Raw genomic sequence first — 26,603 nt, 5'->3', positions numbered from 1 at the left:
TGATCAACTATAGATCAAAATTATAACCCACTTCCAGATGACCTAGGAAGTTCAAATTTGGCATGCAGATAGGTAATTAGGTGAATATAAAGGAAAAAATCTGAAACTGGTAAATTGTTATCATTTTACTACAATTTTTCACTTTAATTGATTCTATTTCAACTTATACTGGACTAATACTAAAATTCTATGAAAACGTCGATAGCCACCAATTGACATTGATCCCTGGCGAAAAATCTCATCTTGTACTGGACGGAAAGTAATATTGTATGAAAACGTCATCATCATTACCAATTTACGTTGACCCCTTCACATCAGTGTCGATAACTAGCAAACTTCAAATATTGCATTGAGCGGTAAACACTAGTTGCTATAATTTAGATTCTGTCTAAAATATACTCGTACTTATAACTAGGAGTATAGTCGAATTTCGTATTTATTATGTTATTAACTGAGATTTGGTATTAATTATTGTTTCAATATTTAGCGCACATCGATAGTGTAAAATCATTATTTTTATAAATAATTATTAAATAATAGGCATTTCGGTATAGGGCGCCGCGGAGGCGCCGTGTGGGAGCGGTGCGATAAAACGTTGACGCGAACCTGTCCGAGCGAATGGCAGCTGCCCTCATGTCTCAATGTTTTGTTTCTCGATATCTAACCTATAAGGTTGCGATTTATGCTACGAAATTTATAGCTTTCTTAAATTATACTTATATATTTGTGGTTATATTATTATTACATTATTTTAGTAAATACGTATGGTATAGACAATAGTTTAAACCAAAAATTAATAACAATTTTAGTATAGTTATAAGTAGGAATGTATAGTTAACTCGAGAATGAGAACTCATTGGTAACAAATTGTTTTCTTGAGAATTCAATAGATAACAGTCAATTTGTTACATAATCGTCTTTACGAACTATAACGTGTCAATACGAAGTTTCAGATATTAAATAATGTATATGTTGATAGAGAACAATTCTGTATTTGCTTAACATATGCTATTACTATCCACAAATCACAAGGCCTTAGTTTTGGCAGTCCTCTTCTCAACATAGCCTCCTCTATATTTAATAAAGTGCAGGTTTAGTTTGGACTCTCCAGAGTTAAAACCTTAGATGGAGTACGTCTTAACAATTTAGATCCAAGTCACGAGAGCTCTATTGTAGAGTACAACCATCTGTGGACGTTATACCGCCCCGATTTGCCCAAAAATTCCTGATACTGAATTGGCATTGCACTTGAACATTTAAAAGTTACAAGAAAATATAGAAAATAACACAAAAAAAAAAGACAATTATACCCCGTAAATATACGAAAATACAGTAATTTATCAAAAATAATTTGGTATTAATTTAGTTATAAATAAGTACCTCGTATAATTTATGTACAAAAAGTAACGATATCCCATCAAAAACATAAATGTGAAATGATAGCCGAGTTTAATATTATGATATATGCCTTGATTGTTGACTTCTACGACAAAAGAGATGAGATCTAAATGGGTGCCAAGTTCAATGGTCTGTCCTGAAATGTATTTATAACAATATACAATATCATTTCTTCTTATAACTTAGGATAATATACTGTAGCCTAAGGTCTAACTTGCTAGTTTTCATACACTCCCCGTGATATATGCGGTAGAAAATGCACAGAGATGCAATATCACGCCGCAAAGTCGGGTCGAGTTTCACATAGACGTTGATTACCAATGATTCTGGCTGCTCGGTTCTGAATGCGGTCAAATGGAAGTAGCTGGTATTATTATGCTCCCGAGAGATAAGAGAACAGTATTCCATGTGCGGCCGGATCTGCGCCTTGTATAATTGCAAGCGATGGGCCGCCGTGAAATACCGTCTCTTTTACTGAGCACACCAAGCTTTTTATCTATTTTAGCCTTGTCCTCCAAATGACCGCAAAACTGAACGTCACTGGATATATCAACGCCAAGGACCTCGAGATTTGGCTTCACATCAAGGAGAGTGTCTTGAAACTGAGGAGATACGATAAATGGATTCTTTTTAGCGGTAAACGCGCAAACTTGTGTCTTCTTGGGGTTGAATTGAACACAATTTTCCTGACCCCAAACCGAAACTTGATGGAGTGCCGATTTCAGACACAAGTCTGTTCCGGTACTCTATAACTTTTGCCTGCGACATATTAGCATGGCCGCTGTACAAGGCATCTCCGGTACTGTCATCCGCATAGCAATGAATGTTGTTGATTTGTAACATGTCATTGATATGCAGAAGGAACAGAGTCGGAGACAGCACACAGCCTTGTGGAACACCAGCATTCACAGAGTGTGGGTCGGAGCAAGCACCATCGACAACGATCTTTATGCTCCGAATTAGAATCAGCGAGAAAGCTGGCGACCCATTTGCATAACTTCGCAGGCAACCCGAAGATTATGAGGTTAACAAAAATACGCGATCTAGTATTTGAATAATTCTATAGTTTAACTACAATTCGCTTTGTAATATGTATCACATTCGTATGATTGTATTATTCTTGATAACCCGATTAGTTAAAAATTCTAATTGATAGTCCCAGAAAGGATATATTCACAACTCGTTCCATAAAGAGATAGTCAATATTATCCCTTAATAATTAATATTATTACTCCGGTGATTATCTTCAATATGCTCAGTCAATATGTTCATATTAATGACGTGGTTCTTTTAAATATTCCATTTCAATATATTCTCCACCTTGTGAATAACATAATATTTACTTATTCATTACTCGCAATCTCCACCTTGTGGAAATGTACAAACATCCATCACAATAATTAAAGAAAGCACTGTCTTTCTGCTCAACATCCTTATCCTTATCCTTACTAATCCTTATCCTTACTTCCTTACTAATATTTTAAATGCGAAAGTCTGTCTGTCTGTCTGTCTGTCTCGCTTTCACGCCAAAACTACTGAACCGATTTAAATGAAATTTAGTACGCAGATAGTCTAGACGCCGAGGATGGACATAGGCTACTTTTTAATGCGAAAAAAGGGTTGTAAGGGGTTAAAAATGGAAATACAAGGTTATCTTTATGCGGTTGAATACATCGCACACTTATTCGTCATCTTTTCATTTCACTAGCTAACAACCAATCAACACATCGCGTGCGTTTGCGCCATTCGCCATCTGTTCAATTCACTAGCTAACAACCAATCAACACATCGCGTGTGTTTGCGCCAATAAGGTGTCCATCACAGAGAACAAAACCACAGATAACATGATGTAAAACGAAAGATCTTGCTTTTTGACATTTTTTTATGATAAAATCGTATATCGTGTGTCTGTGTTTTTTCTTTAAACCTGAAATTGGCCGATTGCGAGACAAATTTGGCAACTATTTTTATTAATTTGTTTTATTTTAGCCCAACTTAAAGTTTCTATAAATTACAAAAATTAAAGTCAATGTCCAATGTCAAATAATAATAAATGTCAAATGTTGTTTCTCTGTTCTAACGAAACTTAATAACAATCACAATTTCTTCACATTTTATTTTTTACATTCTTTAAATAATGTTGTGGTGTGGCACTATCCGATATTAAATTATTTACCCATTTTTGTAGGTTATACAGAAATAATGTGTGGGTGTTTATTTATCATATACCAATTATTACTTTCGATTGCTAGTTACTATTAATATTAAAATAGGAACCGACAAGTAACATGTTTAGAACTTGTGAAGGCTACAGTATATTTCGTATATGAAAACTAGCCAAGTTAGACCTTAGGCTACAGTATATTATCCTAAGTTATAAGAAGAAATGATATTTTATATTGTTATAAATACATTTCAGGACAGACCATTGAACTTGGCACCCATTTAGATCTCATCTCTTTTGTCGTAGAAGTCAACAATCAAGGTATATATCATAATATTAAACTCGGCTATCATTTCACATTTATGTTTTTGATGGGATATCATTACTTTTTGTACATAAATTATACGAGGTACTTATTTATAACTAAATTAATACCAAATTATTTTTGATAAATTACTGTATTTTCGTATATTTACGGGGTATAATTGTCTTTTTTTGTGTTATTTTCTATATTTTCTTGTAACTTTTAAATGTTCAAGTGCATTGCCAATTCAGTATCAGGAATTTTTGGGCAAATCGGGGCGGTATAACGTCCACAGATGGTTGTACTCTACAATAGAGCTCTCGTGACTTGGATCTAAATTGTTAAGACGTACCTACTCCATCTAAGGTTGTAACTCTGGAGAGTCCAACGTAAACCTGCCCTTTATTAAATATAGAGGAGCCTATGTTGAGAAGAGGACTGCTAAAACTAAGGCCTTGTGATTTGTGGATAGTAATAGCATATGTTAAGCAAATACGGAATTGTTCTCTTTCAACATATACATTATTTAATATCTGAAACTTGGTATTGACACGTTATAGTTCGTAAAGACGATTATGTAACAAATTGACTGTTATCTATTGAATTCTCAAGAAAACAATTTATTACCAATGAGTTCTCATTCTCGAGTTAACTATACATTCCTACTTATAACTATACTAAAATTGTTATTAATTTTTGGTTTAAACTATTGTCTATACCATACGTATTTACTAAAATAATGTAATAATAATATAACCACAAATATATAAGTATAATTTAAGAAAGCTATGAATTTCGTAGCATAAATCGCAACCTTATAGGTTAGATATCGAGAAACAAAACATTGAGTTTTATCGCACCGCTCCCACACGGCGCCGCGCCGCGCCGCCGCGGCGCCTTATACCGAAATGTCTATTATTTAATAATTATTTATAAAAATAATGATTTTACACTATCGATGTGCGCTAAATATTGAAACAATAATTAATACCAAAACTCAGTTAATAACATAATAAATACGAAATTCGACTATACTCCTAGTTATAAGTACGAGTATATTTTAGACAGAATCTAAATTATAGCAACTAGTGTTTACTGCTCAATGCAATATTTGAAGTTTGCTAGTTATCGACACTGATGTGAAGGGGTCAACGTAAATTGGTAATGATCGACGTTTTCATACAATATTACTTTCCGTCCAGTACAAGATGAGATATTTCGCCAGGGATCAATGTCAATTGGTGGCTATCGACGTTTTCATAGAATTTTAGTATTAGTCCAGTATAAGTTGAAATAGAATCAATTAAAGTGAAAAATTGTAGTAAAATGATAACAATTTACCAGTTTCAGATTTTTTCCTTTATATTCACCTAATTACCTATCTGCATGCCAAATTTGAACTTCCTAGGTCATCTGGAAGTGGGTTATAATTTTGATCTATAGTTGATCAGTGATAAAAATGACGATTTTTGGACATTAATATCTAAATAACCGTTTGAGATATGTTTATGAAATTTGGAACACATATTTATCTCGCAAGTCTCAATATATGAACCAAATTTGACAGGTTTGTGTGAAAGAGTTTTTGAGTTATGAGGGGGTCAAAAGTGGCTCCAAATGGTTCGTGTAAATATACACACGGTGCTGCAGGCCAGTTAACTTGAAACTCGGCTTTAACACGCTACCGCGTGTCTAGATCAGTTATTAAGCCGTACTTAATAATTAAATATTAATCATATGGACAGGAGCACATTTAGTAAATCAATAACAAAATCTATTAAATTATATTAAATAGTGTAGTGTTATATCAGAATAAATAAAATATCATCATCATTTCAGTCGCTCCTCCTTAAATATCGGTCCAGTAGTTTGTTGATTACACTGAGCATATTATAATAATTAATACTTTATTCAGTACTTAGAATCCATTCTAGTTACAGCAGCCGTTAATAAAATTTAAAACATGGTGAATTAAGCTTGTTTGTCATTGTCACCTATATACATGAATGGAACCCAATCTTATGTATCATAGATATTACCATATCTATAATACAATTATTAATATCACCGCGCTTGGATACACTTTGGAGGGGATCCAAAGTGTATCCAGATTATCTACCTTATGACTAAAATAATATTACATTAAATTTAAATAATAATTAAAGTTTTATACGACCTGTCATGTGGTAGCTATTCTATCTCACCAATAACATTTTGACGTCGACGTGACGTCGTTCGAGAGTGAGGCGATGTTGTAAAGCTAACTTATATAGGAAACAGTCATACTACACATGAATAAAGATGCTTGTGCCATGTGAGGAATCGAACCCGCTACCACTGAAAGTGAGGCGACGTTTTTAAACCACTAGACCAACGAGGCTGTACTTTGTTTCCCCTTTTTTTCTTTTTTTTTTTTTTTTTAACCATCTATAATAATTTATGGCTATGAACAATAGGCTACGGTAACCGTTTACCATCAGATGGGCCGTATACTTGTTTGCCACCTATGGGGTATAAGAGGGAAAAAACAATATATGTTTATGTAGTCCTAACTAAATTAAAATTAAAACGTACCTGACTATTAATTCTTAGCTAACTACTGAACCTGAATTATCTCACTCTTGTAGTTTTACAATTATTGTTCTATCAACACCAAGCGTAATCTAATTAGTTTATTTTAAAATTAACCATCCTTTTGTCTGATCTTTGAAGTCTGATTTATAACAAAAGACAAATTTTGTACCTCCTGTAATTCGACTGACTGATTTAGATGACTCCTCCGGTGAACAGTAGTCTTTCATCATTGTTAAAAGATAGAACTGATTATGATGATTCTTTCGATTCATAATAAATAGTATCCATAGGACATTTTGACTAATCGGAAATAATCTTGACAATATATTAAAACAAATCATACAAACTTTTCCTGTCAACCGATTAATTGTATAACATTCCTAAGGAAGCATAATAAATTATACAAAATACACATTTTAGTATTTGGTAAATATGATTTTGATGATTCCTCTTGGTATGGCTAAATTATCACACATTTGTGACCGAAACAAATAAACCATACAAACTTCCCTGACGACCAAATGTTAATTTATTATTCTAAAAAGGAGATTAATTATCTACCTAATTCTATTTTCTTGTTTTAGTATAACGTGATTTTGATAATTATTTTTTATAATACATAAGTTTGGTACTACACCTCCCCCTTCCCTTTTTATTTGCGACTAAAAGAGATAATTAATGACACAAATTTCCCTATCAATCAATTATCATGTTTATATCCCTTTCCCGTGCGAAAATTAAAATTTTTAAAATTCAACTCTTAGATACGTACTTAACTCACTTAAAGAAACTATTTGTCATTTTTTTTTTGTTTCCTCATTTTAAAATGTTTAATTATAGATCACCTATATAGCTATATAGAGCACAATTCGTAATATTATGAAGACGTTATACCGTATATCGTAAGATACCGAGAATTATAAAATCTATTACTAGTTTATATGCTAAATAAAAATGTAATCATTTATGTACTATCAATTAGAAATGACTAAGTACCACAAGACAGGTCATATAAATTTTGTTTACGCGAACTGTAGATCATTTAGATCTACAGTAAATATATTAAAATGATACATATACCGGTCTCCATTGTTCTGAAGAATGCTCAAGCAATTTGCCTCCACGTCCACGTCTTACTTATCTGTCGGCCGGTCATCAGATAGTCAATCCCTGAAAAACATTGTTTAACAAATATATATATACCATAGTAAACAAAGCACATACATACAAGATAATCGGCAATCTACCCCTATTTAAATTATACAGCTATTATAATTATATTCATTCTATACCCCTTGTTTAACGATATATATGTATATTGATTATACTAACTACCCTAAATACTACGCCCCTAAACCCTTACTACCCTGAAACTGCTGTTAGGTCAGTTCTGCTAGTTGAGGACCTACTCTCTACTCTGTTGTTTGCCAGTGTATACATATGATAACATCTAGTCCATATTCTAAACTATGCTGAACGAGTATACCCCTCATATCTAACTTGGCGTTACAAGGTTTCCTACTACGCCCCTAGCCTCTACTTAAACTTTTTTTTTATTATATTACTATATTACATACTAGCTGCGCCCGCGGTTTCACCCGCTTGTAATTTCTAGCTTATGTGTTATTCTGATGTATAAGCTACATTATTTTAAAGCTTCATTGAAATCCATTCAAAAATTATGACCGAAAGAGTAATAAACATCCATCCATTCATCTACACTCAAAACTTCCGTGATTATAATATTAGTAAAATTAAGTTCCTACGCCCCTATGACCTTATAATAGAAATGACTACAAGTAGTGGTAATCAAACCTACGCATAGCAACAAGGCGATCAGGTTCCTGAAAGAGAATCATTATATTAGAATTACTTAACCTAACACATAAAAGTTAAAAAAACGTAACATAGAGCAAAATCCAAATCAAAGTAGTAAAACAAAAGAAATAAAACCAAATTTAAGTTACAAATAAAACCGAAAACAAATCGAAACCGAAATAAAATTAAAAGAAACGGAACGAAGAAGAGAATTCGTAAACTTAATGCAAGGTAATCTGCAAAGAAACGAATAGAGAACCCGTGAACATAACGCAACGTAACGCAAAGTAAACCGTAAAGAAACGAATAGAGAACCCGTAAACGTAACGCAACATGACGTAAGATAAACAGTAGTAACCCAAATTCTTTTAATTACACGTTCTTGAACTACGGAGTAATTCAAGATTGTCTGACGTATAATCCTGGTCACGCGGCACCATTCTGTAATCATCCTGTTAGGTATGTTGGTACACCTGTGTGGCTGCGCCCACCATCAAGCTGTCTTATAATAAAGCAGTGCGATACGAACCCGTGTACGTTTCACTTGTCTTCACTACGCATATCATTGGCGACGAGGTACCCACATATTGGCAGAATTAAAAGCAAAATGGCGACAACGCAGTTTGGTATTTTAAGTAAGGCCGAGTGGCAGCCGCAGTCAGTGCGAGTAGTCTGGCAGCGCCCAGAGACGTCCTACCGGCTGACAGTCATATAAATCAGATTACAAAAACCAGAAATAACTCAAATACGGGTAAAGTGAAGTGCAGTGTCTGTGGTTACACAAATCATAAATCGTCCGAATGCAAATTTGCTAATTATCAGTGCAAAAAGTATCACAAAAAAGGCCACTTGCGTAAAATGTGTTCAAAAGTGAATTACGTAGACGTGGATGGCGGTGACAAGAGTGATGATGATGGTAAGTTGTATCATATCCGATCATTAAGGGAGAACCCATGGTGGTGATAATATTTATTAATAGCTTGCCATTCAAATTTGAAATTGATAGCGGTTCGGCAGTGACGGTGATTTCAGAATTTTATTATAATTTACATTTTAAAAATGTGCCGTTATCAAACGCTCGTAAACAATTGTCGACATATATATGGTATAATTAATTATTAACACCGTATACCATACATATTTATTTTATAAAAAATAAAATAAATATGTATGGTATACGGTGTTCAACGTACGCCATTAGACCATAAATGATTCGCTCAGTCAAAATAAATAATATCTTGAGTAATAGTTCGTTTTGCGAACAGTGCAACATATCGATAGAAACTAAGTGAAAAGTGCTACCAATTAATATATATATTATCATTGGATTCATTATAATTAGTGAGTAATCTTCAAAAACATTTTTATTTTTGTTCAACAATTAGTGAAAACTTGACCTACGACAACCCGCGCTATCGTTCGTCACACAGTGAGTGCAGCACAAAAGCAATAAACCACAGCGCTGTAATATTTAGTACGTGTACACGTGATTGAAGCACTTCTGAACTCAAATTGCGTTTTTCGCTTTATAGTCAAAATGACACCTAATACAAATGGCGCCGGTCATCGCTACTGTACGCGATGTAAAGTTGTTATTAAAAATAAACAGATGTTGTGCTGTGCGTCTTGCAAATTATATTATGATTTGGAATGTGCTAACGTGTCAGAGAAACGTTTTAATATTATGGAAAAGGACAGAAAAAATAGCTGGAATTGTAATACATGTATTAAAAAGATGCCTAAAACAAATAAAGTTAATTCTCCACAACAGCTACCAGTTCAAAACTTAGCAAACGCCACTAGTGATTCTGTAGATTTGTCTGATCATGACGATAGCAATATAACAAAACGTACCCAAAAACGTATTCCAACTGAGCAAAGCTGCAACTGTAATATGACCGAAAACACAATTCGAAACATTATTAAACAAGAGATTACAGAATCTCTTAAAGTTGTTATTGAACAACATCTTTCAGAGCACTATATAAGTATAACCAACCACTTTACTATGGAGATGGAGAAATTTACATCAGCATTGGAAAAATTTAATAGTCGCATGACTGATGTTGAGATGAGAGTACAGTCGATTGAAAAATGTCTTGAATCCAGAAAAGATCTCGCAGTGAAGGTAGCTAGCTTACAAATTGAGTTAAATGAACAAAGCCAAGAGTTATTTTCCAATGACTTGGAAATTACGGGACTCCCAGAAGAAAAAGGAGAGAGTGGAGTACATTTAGCAGTGCTGGCTGCCAAAAAACTTGGTGTGGATATTAATGAGGGAGATGTGGTAAGTGCAAATCGTTTTGGCCAATACTATTATAATAATCATAAAACATCGAGCTCTGCAGATGAGGCGAACGCCAGAGCACGGCCGCGCTCCTTAGTGGTGCGCTTAACGCGCCGACAGCTGCGGGAGGAGCTGCTGCATGCGGCTCGCGTGCGACGTGGACTGGATACAAGTGGCCTTGATCTCTCGAGTGCCCCATGCAAGTTTTATATTAATGAACGGCTCACTCGTGAAAACAAGCAGTTATTTTATAAAGTTAGAGAGGCATGTGAACAATACAACTGGAAATTTTCGTGGACACGAAATGGAAAGCTTTTCGCACGGCAACATGTGGGAGGACCGGCCATAAGATTTCGTACTACCTTAGACCTCGATAGGGTTTTTAATAATGATCATGTTGGTTGTGTTTGAAATTACTATTACAATGTTATTTCTAATTTTGTTATTTTTTGTTTTGTTCAGAGTTAATATATTGTTTTTGTTTTCTTACTTTTATTATACTGTATGTGTACATATTTTCATGTTTATAGATTATGTTAATGAGTATGTAGTTGTGTTATTGCTTAAATCCGTTGTTGTATTCAGTGGGGTCACCATTATGTGGAATATTTTATATGAGAACTCAGTATATATTATTAATTCGTTAGATACATATACTTTCTTGTATATAATTTCTATATATTTATATAAGGTACTTAAAGAAATTTTGTTTTTGCTTATGATAAATACAAATACAGTAATATATTACTTTGTGTATATTGGCACAAACAAATACATATATACTATACATTTGAATATATATTATATACACAGACTGATTTGTAATTATAATGATATGTTTTGTATTTTTACACAACTCACAAAGATACGTTATAGCACACTACAATATACAATAGTAGTCAAGTCTATATCAGTTTATACCTACAGACACATAACTCTTTTAACATTATTTTTGCTAAACAATAAAAATTTGTTAGTGTTATATTCGTATGTAATGAAATTTCAAATTAAAAGGGAAAATTTTTCTATCGGCCTCTTAAACCCATGTTCCCTTGGTACAAAACATGATGAATTTCTTTCTGCAATGTCACGTCATAACGTGGATATTATGGCCATTAATGAAACATGGCTCAGAGCGGGAGAGGAAGAACGCGCTCCTGCAGTCCCAGGCTATCAGCTACATCACATTCCTCGACCCGCACATGTCCGTTCACGGGGTGGTGGAGTCGGCTTTTATACACGTCGTGGTCTGAATATTCGTCAATTGACACACCTGAATTCATCATCTGTCGAACAACTGTGGCTGAGTGTTCATATTAATTCAAAAAAAATTGCTATCGGTACTGCATATCGTCCACCCTGGTTAGATGTTGATACATTTTTAGATGCACTCACAGATTCGTTGGCTACCTTGGGATGTTTTGAACATTTTATATTGTTAGGTGACTTTAATATTAACCTGTTAGCCACTCAAGATCGTCAAACTGATAAACTATTAAAATTTATAAAGTACATGGATTTAATCCAACATATAAAAGAACCGACGCATTTCACAGAAAATAGTTCTACATTGATTGATATAACTTTTTTTTTTTTTTTGGCGGGTAGTTGCATAGTTCAGTCTATTAAAACAGCATTCTCTCAAAATTAATTAACTTTATTATCAAATTTACATATTTCTAATTAAATATCAATATTTTTTTATTATTCTTATAGTAATTATTATCATCTAGTGTTTGTAGCCGTTTCTATGTATTTATAGTATAATTTATTTGCACTAACCCGCCTGCCACTGCTACTATTTTTGACATCACAAGTTCACTGTACTCCAATATCACTTTATCATCCATCTGGACATCATGACGAGTATTGCTGATATTGCATCCATCCAGAAAACTATGGAAGCTACACTTTTTAAGAAGATGTCTGAGCTAGAGTCCCAGCTGAAGAATGCATCTTCCCCAACCCCAACAATCAGTCAACTGCAGCAAGAATTCCGTGAGTTTAAAGAGTTCATGCTCACTATCTTCACACTTCTCAGGCAGCAAATTACGGAACTCAATATATCTTATGATGATATTGAAATGCGTCATCGGGCCAAATACCTTATGCTCAGCGGTGTGCCTGAAAGCACAAATGAAAAACTGACTACCACCGTGACTGGAATACTGCGAGACCGTGTGGGCCGTTCTCTTGGGGAGGCTGACATCATTAGCTGCTATCGAATGGGTTCATTCACTGAGGGTCGGTGTAGACCAGTTGTTTTCCGACCTATTAATTCGGTTATCAAATTAGACATATGGGCAAACAAATCGCGTTTAAAAGGAACCCAGTTTGTCCTATCTGAATTCCTGACTAGACGGAGACAGCTGTTATTCCTGGAGGCTCGTAAACGTCTAGGTATTCGACGGGTGTGGACTCATAATGGCAGTATATTTGCGAAAACCGCCTCTGGCGCACGTCAGCGTATTTCAAGCTTGGAAATACTGGAGAGCATTTCTGCGGAGTCAAGTTTGCCTGCATCAGAAGCTGCTGATGTATCTTCTAAGCCCGCACAGGCGGTTGATGTCGCAGTTAAGCATACTCAAGTAGCTACTGGCGGTCCTGCGCGCTCTAAGCGTACCGTGAAGGCGAAACAATAGTATAGGATGCATTTACTGATATACCTTTATTTTTCTTTATATTTTTATTTTTATTTCACCCACTTTTATGTTTGTATTCTATTTTTATTTTTTTATTATTATTAGGTTGTAAAGATGTAATGTTTACATGACTGGATTGTCAAAGATTGTCATGTAACAGTAATGACAGTGACAGATTCATTTAATAAACATAAATGTCATTCATTCATTCTATGAAGTAATCTGTAATCGGTGACGTAAACCGTCTGTTGTTATAAACTTTTAATTACTGTTGGTGACTGGATACTGAGTTTATTCAGCTATATTACTTTCTCCTTTTCTTTTTTTTTTTTTTTGTACAATTGATAATATGTAGTATAAGTGTCATTTATATCTTTTCAATTCCTATAACGCAATTGTGAACTTGTGATTATTTTTCTAATTAGTTATTAGCTTTAACAGCAGATGGCCGGCGGTTTGTGCATTGCATCCTTGTCGGCGATACGCTTGCAATTCATTTTTTTTTTTACTTTATTTATACCTTTTGTATAAATATATCGTGTTGTGTATATTATATTATATATATATTTATTACTATTATATTTATTCTTAAATGTCTGATAGTGATTCTTTTTGTACAGCCAATAGTTCGAATGATTCTTTTCAGTCGCTAGATGGATCGATATTTGAACCTTCTCTTTCCACCTATCTCAGCCGGGAACTTGTGAGCACCGGTCGAACCTTGAATATATGTCATATTAATGCGCAGAGTTTACCACAGCACCATGGAGATCTAATGAATACTTTTAGTACGAATACAGTCGATGTGATCCTGGTATCTGAAAGCTGGTTAAATGCTACTATTCCCTCCACCTATGTTAGTTTACCTGGTTTCATTTTGCTACGTAATGATCGCACTGATAGGCGAGGAGGAGGTGTGGCCATTTACCTGCGGGGTAGTATTACTTATAAAATTTTAGTTAGTTCATCCATCACCGGTAGCGCTGAATATTTATTCGTGGCGGTTGATATTAGGGGTACCAAGATCGTTCTCGGTGTTGTTTATTGTCCTCCTTCCATCGATTACTTTCAAGACCTCGAGTCTGTTTTCGAGTTTGTTATGACGGAGCACACACATCACATTATCATGGGAGACTTTAATACTGACTTGCTACAAGATACTCACAGGTCTCTCAAACTGCGCAATATTGTAGATTCGGTAAGCCTTTCTGTATTACCCCTTGGTGCCACGCATATCAACAAAGATTCTCCTGACACTTGGTTGGACCACATCTTTATCTCATCACCAGCATCCGTACTAAAATATGGCCAACTACCTGCACCTGAATTCTCTCGACATGACCTATTATATGTTTCGTATGATATTAAAACTTTTAAACCAAAACCGGCAGTAGTTCGTCTTCGAAATTTCTCAAGAGTTGACATGACTAAATTGGGCAAGGATCTAACTTCAGTTGATTGGTCATGTGTCCTGTCCTCCTCATGTATTAATGACAAGGTGTCCGAGTTTAATCGTACTGTGCTTCAAATCATGGATAAACATGCACCGGTCCATCTAGTCAAGGTTAGAAGAGAGCCAGCTCCCTGGATAACTGAGGCAGTACGCATGGCCATGAGAAAACGAAATCGTGCTTTTAGGTTGTTTAGAAGGGATCGTTGCGATGAGAATTGGAGTAATTTCAAAACTGCCCGCAACACCTGCAACTATATGGTAAGAGCAGCTAAACGCCGTTACATCCATTCGAATATTCAAAACTCCTCTTCGGCCAATACTTGGAAGTTTCTCAAATCACTTGGGTTGTGCAAACAACCTAATGAGATTTCCTCTTCTTTTTCATTGAATGACCTTAATAGGCACTTTTCCACCGTTCCTGCTTTGAGTGTTTCTCAAAAGACAAGTACTTTAGCTGAAATAACTTCATGGCCTAAACTTCCTGTAGCTGAATTTTTATTTACACCCACCTCTGATGATGAAATCTTTAAGATAATATCCTCAATTAAATCTAATTGTATTGGTTCTGATGATGTGAGTAGACCTATGATAATTCTCTTACTTGAGCATTTGCTCCCTATCATTTCTCACATCATTAATTTTTCTCTACTCTCTTCCGAATTCCCTGCAGCATGGTTAAATGCTTTTGTTCTTCCACTTCCTAAAGTGTCATCCCCAAATCTTCTTAAGGACTTCAGACCTATCTCAATCCTGCCCTTTCTCTCTAAAATACTTGAAGCTGTTGTCCACAGACAGTTATCCGACTTTGTTTTTAAAAACAAACTGTTAAACCCATTCCAATCGGGTTTTCGACCTGGACACAGCACCACTAGTGCCTTATTGAAAATCACCGAGGATACGAGAGAGGGTATGGAACGTTCAAAATTAACTGTTCTCATTCTAGTCGATTTCTCAAATGCTTTTAACACTGTTGACCATAATATCTTACTAGCTATCCTTTCTCACCTTGGGATTTCATCATCAGTCCTTAAATGGTTTTCCTCCTATCTTCGGGGACGTCAACAGGCGGTTCGTGTCAATCAGTCATTATCTGATTGGTGCGATCTTGACGCTGGCGTCCCCCAAGGCGGTATTTTGTCTCCATTACTTTTTTCTATCTTTATAGATTTTATCACTATGAGTTTAAAATGTTCTTACCATTTATATGCAGACGATCTTCAGATATATTGTCAGACAGTTGCTGCTGAGGTCAATGAAGCCATCGACCAATTGAATAATGATCTTGGTCATATATTCAATTGGTCCAAAAGTTTGGTGTATTTGTTAACCCTTCTAAGTGTCAGGCAATCATTCTTGGAAGCAGTGCCCAAGTCAGTAAAATTAATTTCAATACTCTACCTCCACTCCTGTTCAACAATCAACCTATCCCATACAGTACTAAAGTTAAGAACCTAGGTTTATTGATGGATAGTACTCTCAGCTGGCAGAACTATGTTAGCGAAATTGGCCGTAAAGTCACACTTACATTGCGCAACTTATATAGGTTAAAAAACTTTCTCCCTGTAAGCACAAAAATTTTACTCATCCAGTCCTTAGTGCTCCCTACCCTCGACTATGCTGATGTGTGTTGCTCTGACATGAATGTAGACCTTCTAAATAAATTGGATCGTCTTCTCAATAATTCTATCCGCTTCATTTTTAATTTACGTAAGTTCGATCATATCTCCTCTTTTCGTTCACAGCTTAAATGGCTGCCTATCCGTTATCGTAGAAATGTCCGTATTTTATGCACTCTCTATTCTATTCTGTACGATCCAAACTATCCTGAATACATTAGCAGCAAATTTCATTTCCATGGGGACAACACCAATCGCTCTCTTCGCACTACTAGAAAATTATTACTTCATATCCCGGCTCATTTGTCTGGTTTCGTCCATTATTCTTTCGCCATTCAGGCAATCAAACTTTGGAACGACTTACCCCTTCATATCAAAACCGCCACGAGTAGATTTTCTTTCAAACGTAAATTACGGGAACATTATTTAAACTTGTAACCTGTGTCCTGTTTTCTTATTGTTTTTCATTTTTACGTATAGGTTTTTTTTTATTTATTTCCATTATTGTGGCAGTACATGATATTTCATTGTCAGATTATTAAATATGTATTTATGTATGGTTTATGTATGTATATATATATATATATGTAGTTATTTATTCATATATATTTTTATGTGTATCGTTTAATATATTTTTTATATTTGCACCGCCAACAATTATTCTCTGCACCACCCATGGTTGACTGGTAGATAATGCCGCATAGTGTTAAGTCCGCCATATGTACTTTCAATTATGTGCATTAAAGTTTTAATAAATAAATAAAGATATAATTTGTTCAAACATCCAACTAAAAGAATCTTCTGTGGATTATATTCACAATCTTAGTAGCCATGCTTTTGTTACATGTACTTTCAATATTAAAAAAGACAAGTTAAAATCTAATTATGTACAATATAGACCCATTAAAAATATAAATTTGGAAGAATTTAATGTTGCTGTTAATTTAATTAATTGGGAATCATATTTAAGTAACGACATAAATGATACAGTGGAAAAATTCAATAATCAAGTTATACAATTATTTGATTACTTTGCGCCCAAAAAAATTATTTATGTTAAGGAGAATAATTACCCTTGGATTACACATACTATCAAGGAAATGATGATTTTGCGCGATAAAGCCTATAGGAAATACCATAAAATGAAAAGCACAGTGCATAAAAAATATTACAAGGAACTAAAAGTAATTGTTGAACGAGCTCTACGTAATGAGAAACGTGCATATTTTAAACAAAATATTAATAATAATCTTAAGAACCCTAAAAAGCTATGGAAAACCCTAAAAAAAACGGTTGCTAACTTTAATAAAAAACAATTAGATATTCCATCTCATATAAATGATCCGAATCTAATAAATAAACATTTTCTTGATTTGCCAGGAGAAGAACACGCCAATTTATCTAATTTATTATATTATTCTTCTAATAAATATAACTCTTCAAATTTTAAATTCAAAACAGTTGATCAAAACACTGTAATAAACATTATCAAATTACTCAAAACTAATGCTACTGGGAGTGATAATATTTCATTGGATATGATTTTGTTAACACTACCACGCACACTTTATTTTATTACCACAATAGTTAATTTATCTATTGAAACTTGTACCTTTCCTGATGCATGGAAGACCGCGTTGATTAAGCCTATACCCAAGATTACAAACCCTCTTGATGTAAACGACTTAAGACCGATTAGTATCTTAGCTTGCTTATCGAAAATAGTAGAAAAAGCGATATGCTTACAAATAAGAGACTATTTGGAAGCTAACCACATATTACCTGCATTACAGTCCGGATTCAGGAAGGGTCGTAGCACTACAACAGCTCTTGTACATGTGGTGGATGATATATTGACAGGGCAAGATAAGGGTATGGGTTCTATTTTAACTTTGTTGGATTTTTCCCGTGCTTTTGATACAATAAATATTTCCTTATTATTAGCAAAGTTATCATTTTACGGCTTTGATAGCAAAGCTGTAAAATGGATTTCAAGTTATCTAAGTGACAGGTTTCAAGTGATAGAGCTGCGTAGTGTAGTAGGTTTACCAGTAACATCATCGGCTTCCCCCGTGAGAAGAGGGGTTCCCCAGGGGTCAATTTTAGGACCTATATTATTTATATTATACTCCGCCGACATAATTAATTGTATTAAACATTGCAGTTATCACTTATACGCAGACGATCTGCAGTTATACATTACATTTAAACCTACAGAAACACATTCAGCTACGTATAAGTTAAATAAAGATCTGAATAGAATAATTGAATGGGCGAAACTCAATAATCTTACATTAAATCCAGCTAAATCAAAATTTATGTTGCTGGCAGTAAAAATCAAATTAAGCAGATCACGTCTTATAAGCCCACAGTATTGATAGGAGGGATTCCTCTACAACAAACGAATGAAGCTCGTAATCTAGGTGTAATTTTCGATGGAACCCTTCGTTTTGAAAATCATATATTGCAGACAGTGCGTAATTGTTTTTATAGATTAAAAGTGCTATATCGTGTACGTAACTTTGTTTGTGAAGATCTGCGTAAGACACTCTGTGATTCTTTGATATTATCCAAATTCAATTACGCTGATGCTGTTTATGGACAATGTACATTGGTCCGTACTAAAAACCTGATACAGAGAGTACAGAATGCTTGTGCTAGGTTTTGTTTTTCCATACCATTTCGAGGACATGTTACTCCATTTATAAAACAAACTAATTGGTTAAAAATGGATAGACGGAACAAGCTACACTTCGCTACGTTGTTATTTGGAATAATTAAACATCAAAAGCCTTCTTACTTATTTGATAAACTTCGATTTTCTAATCGTAATTTTGGCCAAACTTGTTCTCGATTAATATATCCCCAATTTAACACCACAGCATTTCGTGGTAGTTTTAAATACTCTGCCACTAAGTGCTGGAATAATCTGCCTCCTCCTATCCTTAATTCAGTGACAGTTAGTTCTTTCAAACATAAATTATTCACTCACCTCTTTAAAGAACAAAAATCATTGTAGCAGGGAACACATATAATATAATAAGCATCTAAAATGTACCAACTACACCATTTATGTACGTTATATATTTAAATATTATTAATAAATTTTATTATAATAAATATCTCATTACATAGCAATATACCTACTTAAATAATATACAGAATATACTAAATACATACATTAATTAAAATTGCATTTATCTTTACATACATTTTCATACCTGTTTATAAAATGGTCTTAATTTTAACGTTTTATTTTCTTTAGTAATCTTTACGTACGCTCTCTCGTGTGTGGTGGCCCCACTGAAAATCAGCACTGTGGTATATATATACTGCAGTATAAATGCTGAGTGGGAGTCACATTCAGCGTTACTAGTATGTTTTAGCTTTTAGCTTTTAAATTGTATAGTATATAAGATAGATAGCATTAAGAATACTGTAATGCTGAATAAATGTCTTTATTATTATTATTATTTATTATATAACGGTAAAAAAATTGTATGTTTAGGAATATTACGGTTACCAGTGAATTATAAAACTCAAACACACGAACTGGACGTGCCCGTGGTACGGGATGGTGGTCGACCGCTGTTAGGCAGAGATTTTATATCCCTATTTAAATTAGAGTTGAGCCCAGTAAATTTTTGTAACAAAATAGATTTATCCGTTAATCAGTTGCAACAACAATACCCCAAGCTATTTTCGGACAGCTTAGGTACATTTAATAAATACAAAATTAAGTTATTGCTGAAAGACGGTTCTAACCCTATATTTTTTAAGTCTCGTCCCATAGCTTTTGCATTACGAGACAAAATAGGGGAGGAAATTGATAGGTTAGTCAATTTAGGTATTCTAGTACCTGTAGAATACAGCGAGTATGTTTCACCTATAGTACCCGTCTTAAAGCGAAATGGTTCAGTTAGATTATGTGTGGACTACTCGGTAAGTCTTAATAAACAGTTATTAGTGGAACAGTACCCTCTTCCTACCATCAGTGAATTATTTTCAAAGCTGCACGGTGGAGTACAGTTCACAAAATTAGATTTATTTATGGCCTACAATCAGTTTTTGTTAGATGATGACTCACAAAGCTTAACGTGCATCAATACACACCGCGGCCTATATACTCGCCTGGTATTCGGTTTAGCAAGCGCGCCGGCTATTTTCCAACGTGCAATCGAAGGGGTGCTGGCAGGCATGGACGGAGTCATCTCTATGCTCGATGACATTCTCATAACGGGAAAGGACAGGGCAGAGCATTTAAATAATTTAAATACGGTCCTAGAACGTCTGCAAAATGTAGGATTAACGTTACAGAAAGAAAAGTGTCAATTTTTTATGGACGAAATCCAATACCTTGGCTAAATAATTACCAAGGAAGGCCTTAAAAAGTCACCAGATAAAATTAAAGCTATGGTGGAGGCTCCAGTTCCCACTAATGTTAACCAACTACAGTCATTTTTGGGGCTTATTAACTACTATAGGAATTTTGTACCTAATGCAGCAAGTATACTTAACCTCTTATATGCACTATTAAAAAAGGGTTGTAAATGGGACTGGACCCATACAACATGACATCGCTTTTAAATCAATAAAAAAGGCACTGATGTCAGAACAAACTCTAGCGCACTTCGATCCACACGCAAAATTGATATTAACGGTAGATGCGTCACCCAGTGGCTTAGGAGCAATTCTGTCACAAATTGCAGCGGACGGGATCTAAAGACCTATTTCATTTGCGTCGCGCACTCTCAACGCCGCCGAGAAACGATACGCACAAATCCAAAAGGAGGCAACGGCCATTATCTTCGGTGTGCGGCGTTACCATCAATATTTATATGGTAGATCTGTACCGTTTATAATAAGAACGGATCATAAGCCCTTAATTTCGATATTTGGACCATACAAAGGCATACCGGAAATAACAGCAAACAGGTTGCAACGGTATGCGTTGTTTCTTAGTGGTTATTGTTATATTATAGAATATATACGTAGCGCTGATAACAGCGCAGACTACCTGTCTCGGGCGACCGTACCTGGCCCCGTCCCCCACCCGCCGGTGCTCCCGCCTCTGTCGTCCGCGCCTAGTAATATTAAGTGCGCGTGCACCGAACAGTGTATCTCTAACGAATGCGACGAGTTAACATGCGATAAGGCGACGTATATTTGTTTTACTATGGACGGCAGTATACCAATAACTCTGTCTAAGTTGCGAGAAGAGACTATGAAAGATGCAATTTTGAATCGAGTATTAAAATATATACAAAATGGATGGCCAGTTAAAATTAATGATATACGTCTCAAACCGTTTCACCTTTGTAGATTACAATTATCGTTAGAAAATGGGTGTATTATGAGAGGTCATAAGGTCGTCATTCCGGAGAGTTTATACACGATTATTTTTAATGAATTGCATTCTTCTCATTTAGGTATAGTCAAAACTAAGGCCGAGGCGCGGTCACGATTTTGGTTTCCAGGAATCGATCAAGCATTGGAAAGAATGATAGGATCATGCGATATATGCATTCAGTTACGGCCGTCCCCCCCGCGCGCACCCCCCTCCTGCTGGGAATATCCATTTTCGCCTTTTGATAGGATACACATCGACTATTTTTTTTTTTTAATCCTTCTAAAACAGAACTCATCATGTTCACCAACAAAAGAGCTCCAGGTACTTTCAATTTACCGAAACTCTTTAATACAGAGCTTAAACTTAAGGAGGAGGTCAAGTACTTGGGAGTCATACTAGACAGTAAACTTCTCTGGAATAAACACCTTGATCACAAAATTAACAAAAGCACAATTGCATTCTATCAATGCAGGAAAATGCTTGGTAATAAATAGGGTGTCTCCCCGAAAATAACTCTTTGGCTATACACATCAGTAATAAGACCAATGCTGGTATATGGGGCCTTGGTTTGGTGGACAAGGTCGAAACTTACGACCACAGTCAACAAACTAAGATCTTTCCAAAGACTTGCGTGCTCCTCAGTTACTGGATGTATGAAAACAACCCCAACAATGGCAATGGAAATAGCCCTTAACATAACACCCCTTGACCTATACATACAGCAAGAAGCAGCTATAGCTGCCACAAGATTATACCATCTTGGTCTATGGGGCAAAAACCATTACAGTTCTCACACAACCATCCTGAACCAAGCAATCGAATATGAACCCTTGATTGCCGCTCCGTGTGACAGAACTCAAGCATACCACTCGTTCAACAGGAAATACCAAATACAATTGAAGGAGGAGGAAAGGGACCAATCTGCAGTAAATGAACTACGCATATACACAGATGGCTCCAAAACACAGAACGGTTCAGGAGCTGGGGCACATTCCCTTGACCTCAACATGAACATATCTATACCGCTCGGCAAACACAGTTCGATCTTTCAGTGCGAATGTGTTGCCCTGACCGAGGCAGCAAAAGCCGGAGGGTGGGGGTCAAGCCCTGTATTCGATACTTGGGGCTTGACCTGGACAGTCGTTGGAGCTTCCGCGCTCACTTCCGGAACCTGGTCCCTCGCCTCATGGCAGCCGCCGGCGCTCTTAGCTGGCTGCTGCCAAATGTGAGGGGCCCGGGAGAAGGTTCCCGCCGCCTATACCTCGGCGTGGTGCGGTCCATGGCCCTGTACGGGGCCCCCATCTGGGTGGGGGCCCTAGGTAGGGAAAATGTGGCCTGCCTCAACAGGCCACACAGGGTCATGGCCATACGGGCCATAAGAGGCTACCGCACCATATCCGGGGAAGCGGCGGGTCTGCTGGCGGGGTCTCCTCCGTGGGACTTGGTAGCGGAGCTCCACGCGTCAGTGTATCACTGGCGCGCGGAGCGACGTTCCATGGGGGAGGCACCCGCTGGTCATGAGATTGGAGCGCGGAGGTCCGACTTTCGGCGGATCCTCAGGATCAGGTGGAGAGAAAGGCTGGCCAGTCCATCGGCCGGCCTGAGGACCGTCGAGGCTGTCCGTCCCATCCTCAAAAGATGGATGAATAGGAGATGGCCACTGACGTACCGCATGACACAGATACTGTCCGGGCACGGGTGCTTCGGGCGGTATCTGTGTCATGTGGCGAGGAAGGAGCCGACGACCGGCTGCCACGAGTGCGGAGGTGTTGAGGACACGGCGCAACACACGCTGGACGAATGTCCAGCGTTCGAGAGTGAGCGCCGTGTCCTCACACGAATAGTGGGGGACGATCTCTCGCTGCCGAATTTAGTTCGGAGGATGATCAGTAGCGAGAGATCGTGGCTGGCGGTGAGCTCCTTCTGCGAGGAAGTTATCTCGCGGAAGGAGGCGGCGGAAAGGGAGCGGGAGTCAGATCGTCCCGCTTCCCTCCGCCGCAGAAGAGCCAGGCCTAGAGGTGGGGGCGTACCCAACTCCGCCCCCCTCTATCCCCCACTGGGGCCGGGGTGACTGCCTTGAGGGAGGCAGTCCCCCAATCCAAAGGCCCCGGAGGTGTGCGCGTGTACCCACACGCCTCCACAATGGAGTAGGGCGAAATAGGTCGCCCTAACCACAAAACGAGATGGGGCCTGCCCTACAACATCTACAGGGCGGGCCGTCGCCGTCGGAGCTGGGGTAGAATGCACTCGCGAATCCCCTGGCTCCGGCATAGGCGCTCGTAGGTACACCGTGTGGTTTTTTAGTGGGTACAAGTCCCACACACCACCTCGCCATCCCTCCGGCGGGGTGACGGTCTTTTGAAGATTTTTCCACACGTTAAAAAAAAAAAAAAAAAAGGCAGCAAAAGCCGTGTACAGGTTAGGGGTCAACAATTTCAACATTAAAATCATATCGGACAGTGCAGCCGTGCTTAAAGCACTACAGAACAGAAAATCCAACAAACTAATAATCGAGTGCCACATCGCCCTGGAAAAAATTGCAACGCACAACGGAGTAATTATCCAGTGGATAAAGGGGCACAGTGGATCATATGGCAATGACGCCGCGGACGAACTAGCGAGAGTAGGATCCGGTATGGTGGTTGCAGGCCCCCTCCCGCTTATGCCAATACCATTCTCGCAACTTCGCACCTGGATTCGCCAGAGATCCACCGAAATACAAAACCAAAGATGGAACCTAACCACTGATTGCAAACAATCTAAAGTGGCAATTCCAAAAACGAACCATCGGTTAACAACACGTCTACTTAATCTAGATAGACAAAACCTCAAAATAATGATAGGGACAATAACGGGCCATTGTTCCTTAAACAAACACTTATACAAAATTGATGCTACAGACAGCCCCCTTTGTCGGGGCTGCTTTGAAGCTGAAGAAACGGCGGCTCACGTAATCCTGGAGTGCACGGCAGTGGCCCAACAACGAAAACAAATCCTCGGAACGGTGAGGTCGCTCCGTGAAGCCTGCGAAGACACCAGGAGTCTTCTGCGCTTTTGGGAGGAGCTTGGCTGGCTACTTTAGTAGTCTGGCTCTACACGCACAACGGCCCGAATGAGAGGCTAATTGCGGAGAATGGAGTCCAACATACAATTACAATTACAATTACAATGACTATTTAGGTCCAATAAAAGGTTGTACGGATTTAGTAGTAGTAGACGCCCACACGAAATGGGTTGAAGTGTACAATATGAATACTAATACGACGTCCAGCGATCGAAAAACTATGCGATTTTATGTCGAGGTATGGAGTACCAAAAACGCTAGCGAGTGATAACGGTACTGCTTTTTGTTCTCACGACTTTGAAAGCTTTTGTATTTCCAACGGAATATCACACGTCACATCGCCGGTATACCACCCTGCGAGCAATGGGCAAGCTGAAAGCTTCGTCAAAGTAGTGAAAAAGGGAATTAAATCATGTCTTTTGTCACGTTGTAATGTAAGAGAAACAAAGATTAAATTACTAAAATATCTCATGGATTACCGTAACTCCGTACACACCACCACGGGTTTATCGCCCGCTCAAATGGTATATGGCCGTAAGTTAAGATCGCGACTAGATTTGATTAATCCAACATCATCATCACCCTCGTCACCGACCGTATCTAATCATGTACAAAATAAACAGTGTACGCAAATTAAGTTACGCGCGAAAACTAAAACGAGGGATTTTAACAAAAATTATAGTGTGATGTATAAAAAATATACAAATAAAAATTGTTTTACATGGAGTAAGGGCATAATAGTTAAACGATTGGGTAAAGTGTTGTATATAATACAAGGTACATATAGCCTAGAATGTGTCAAAAGACACAAAAATCAGTTGTTATTATATAAAGGGAGTAGTAACAACCATGAGCAAAGTACAGATGGAAGTACGTACTTACCTAGTCCTCTGCCGTTGCCGCCGTCGTCACTGCCGTGGCCCCGATTGACGCTGCACCAGTCGTCTCCTCCACTTGCTATGACGTCATCGCTGCCGTCAACGCCTGTCCCCGTGTCACCGCCAGCAATGGGTTCCGTTCCGTTATCACCTACCTTATTGCACCCGGAAAAATTGGCATTATCGTACGAGTCGCCAGACTGGAGTTGCCGGGCCCGAGAGAGAAGAGCAGAAATGTATGAACCAAATGATTCGGCGCATTCAGAAGACTCTGCAGTGAATGATAGGTTGGGAACACAGTCAGATGATGATGACTTTCAGGAAGCGGAAAATATATGATGAATATTAAATACCCTGACGGTCAAACCATGAACGGCTTATTAATATATATATATATATATATATATATATATATATATATATATATATATATATATATATATATATATATATATATATATATGTATGTATATACAACACCTTAGATATGCTCTTGAGTTATTTGAACTAGTTTCACAATAATTACAAAATGTACAACTACTGTTAAAACTTTGATTTTCTTAATATTGTTTTTTTTTATTTATTTTATTTATTTATTTATGTTATTCAAAAATAACAATGACTTACAAAATTATGACTGTGTACTAAAAAGCATGAATACTTTGTGCGCACACAGGGCCATATATAATACAATAATTACTTATCTGCTAGTTTTATGACAGGTATACAAATCTTATTACAACTTACTTTACTACTTTTTAAACCAGCCAACAAATGCTTTTATGATTAGTAAACAAGCAATACAATCTAGAATAATATTTGAACAATTATTAGTAATTGAGTGGGTATGTGGTGAGTTCAGTTGAGGTAAAATAATTGAGGGTAGGTATCAGTACCGGTGAGTGAGTAACTTCGTATATAGGATGTTTCAAATACTTATGTATATCACAATTAATAAAAAGATGTAAAGTGTATATTATTAGTTATTCATATTATAATTTAATAAGTAGGTGTATAATATTGTTTTAATTTCCATTTTATGTTTTTTATATTTA

General features: G+C 36.8%; 1 pseudogene; it reads left to right on the top strand.

Moving 5' to 3' along the window:
- Positions 1-8,865: 8,865 nt before the first annotated feature.
- Positions 8,866-25,887, top strand: LOC131842828 (uncharacterized protein K02A2.6-like; annotated as a pseudogene).
- Positions 25,888-26,603: the final 716 nt, after the last annotated feature.

Source organism: Achroia grisella, unplaced genomic scaffold, assembly GCF_030625045.1.
Source record: "Achroia grisella isolate CSIRO2021 unplaced genomic scaffold, CSIRO_AGI_Agris_v1 utg25068, whole genome shotgun sequence".
In the NCBI taxonomy this organism is placed as follows: Eukaryota; Metazoa; Arthropoda; class Insecta; order Lepidoptera; family Pyralidae; genus Achroia; species Achroia grisella.
This window is presented reverse-complemented; position numbering and strand designations above follow the sequence as displayed.